The 2,135-nt window shown below is 39.2% G+C and overlaps 1 protein-coding gene across 1 annotated transcript in view; it reads right to left on the bottom strand.

Annotated features, from left to right (window-relative positions):
- The window catches only part of LOC115222126 (pleckstrin homology domain-containing family B member 2), a 54,027-nt gene extending 53,158 nt beyond the window's left edge, over positions 1–869 (bottom strand). The window contains exon 1 of the mRNA XM_029792258.2: positions 533–869. The gene's annotated coding sequence lies outside the window, so the exon portion shown is untranslated. The remainder of the gene's footprint in view (positions 1–532) is intronic.
- Positions 870–2,135: the final 1,266 nt, after the last annotated feature.

Below are 2,135 nucleotides of genomic sequence, written 5' to 3'. Positions count from 1 at the left end.
TCTCACAAACTAATTAAGTAGTCATTTAGTTTATGCACCCGATATGATGAAATTTATGTAGAAATTTTAAGGATAGGTCTAAAGATAAAATTTTCGAAGACAATGTCCAACAGGCTATACCTTTTTTTTTTAACCCTAATTTTCAATGAATCTTATAGAAAACAACAAAACACAAAGCTAAATTATTGTTTCTCATAAACCTACCAAATAACATAAACGTTGACGGTTAGCATGACGTACCTACCAAGTACTGAGATCGAGAATTTATATTTCTGAAAAATAGCTTAGAAATGAACAGAATTATAACAGAAGACAAAGACACAAGACTGACAAGTGGCCAAAAATTAAAAACAAAAGAAAGTGGGACAAAATACATTCATTGAGGAAGACAAAAAAAACTAAATGAAGTTTTTAATTCGTTTTTACACACACAATATATATATATATATAATATATATATATATTTACATATATACATATATTTGTGTGTGTGAAACAATAGGGCTAACTTAAAGTTTAAAAGTTGACTTACGCTTAAAATAATTGTTAATAAAACGTCCGGGAGTTGGAATACTTCTCGAATATTTCTCGAGCAGCAATTAAAAAGTCATCCGGTAAACAACTATTGGTTGTATTTTAACGTGATGTCATGAAGATTTGTTTACGCCTGACGTCATCGTTACCATCATTCCTGTGTTGACCTGGACTAGATTATTCAGGCTAACCCCAATCCTGGGACCTCTCGCACCGCTTTAAAGCGGGAAAGTAGTTGTCTTTGCCAAGTTTTCGCGTCGTAATTAACTCCTTTTTCTAGTCTAGATCTCTTTAAACTAAATATATCAACGACTTTCTCTTCTCCACACAGCTTTATTTGCGAACCTACTAACTCTCTCTCACACCTCTACTTTTTTTTCTTCTTCTTCATATCCCACAAACACCTAATCCAGTAATCGTTTTTTCACACTTCATCTGGCTCCACTGCCTCTACAGTAAAGGTACAGACCTCGTTGCAAACTCGAAGTAAACGTGCCATTTTCCCTCTTACGTGGCTACTCCCATCATATCGTTCGTCGACTCTGATCTCTATCTTTCGGTCGTATTCATATCACGTACCCGATCTCCTGCAGTCCTGAATTATTTTTCAGCTCTTCGTGTTCCACTTTGCTACTCGGCCTGCCATTTCAACACACCCTCTTTTTATATCTTCCGATATCTGATTCTGCTGCTACACCTATCCTACTTTTCTTACACCCTCTTTCTCTTGTCCTCCTACCTACCTTACTCTTTTACTTGTTTCAGTCATTTGACTGCGGCCATGCTGGAGCACCGCCTTTAGTCGAGCAAATCGATCCCGGGACTTATTCTTTGTAAGCCCAGAATTCATTCTATCGGTCTCTTTTTGCCGAACCGCTAAGTGATGGGGACGTAAGCACACCAGCATCGGTTGTCAAGCAATGCTAGGGGTACAAACACAGACACACAAACACACACACATACATACACACACATATACGACAGGCTTCTTTCAGTTTCCGTCTACCAAATCCACTCACAAGGCATTGGTCGGCCCGGGGCTATAGCAGAAGACACTTGCCCAAGATGCCACGCAGTGGGACTGAACCCGGAACCATGTGGTTGGTTAGCAAGCTACTTACCACACAGCCACTTGTTTTTTTTTTTTTTGTTTGTTTCGGACTGGTCTTTTTAGCTTTGCCTGCCGATCACCGTACTCGTCTCCAAGGATGAGGTGGGGGACCGGACGGCATTGTCCTATACCTATCTTTCAGCTGCGCATCCTCAGATTTCGAAAATAAGTGTTTTAAAGAAATATGGAATACGTTGTGTGAAATCCCAAGTCCTCTCTCTCTCTCTCTCATTGTTTATTCATACGTTTCGTCTCATTCGATACCCTGACCCCAACGTTTGTTTTGTCCGTCCCCGTATTGTCATATGAAATTGTCACCCATAATTATGACCCTAGTATCGATCTATTGCATTTCAATCTGTTATAGGGTTAGGGGTGGCGGGAAGGGTATCTTTTTTTCTTCACAAATGTAAATAAACCCAATCTGTTTCTTAAACGAGGGACATATTCATACGGCACAGAATGTTTTCACCTCAATAGACGTCATTGA

Source organism: Octopus sinensis, linkage group LG19 (assembly GCF_006345805.1).
Source record: "Octopus sinensis linkage group LG19, ASM634580v1, whole genome shotgun sequence".
NCBI lineage: Eukaryota > Metazoa > Mollusca > Cephalopoda > Octopoda > Octopodidae > Octopus > Octopus sinensis.
This window is presented reverse-complemented; position numbering and strand designations above follow the sequence as displayed.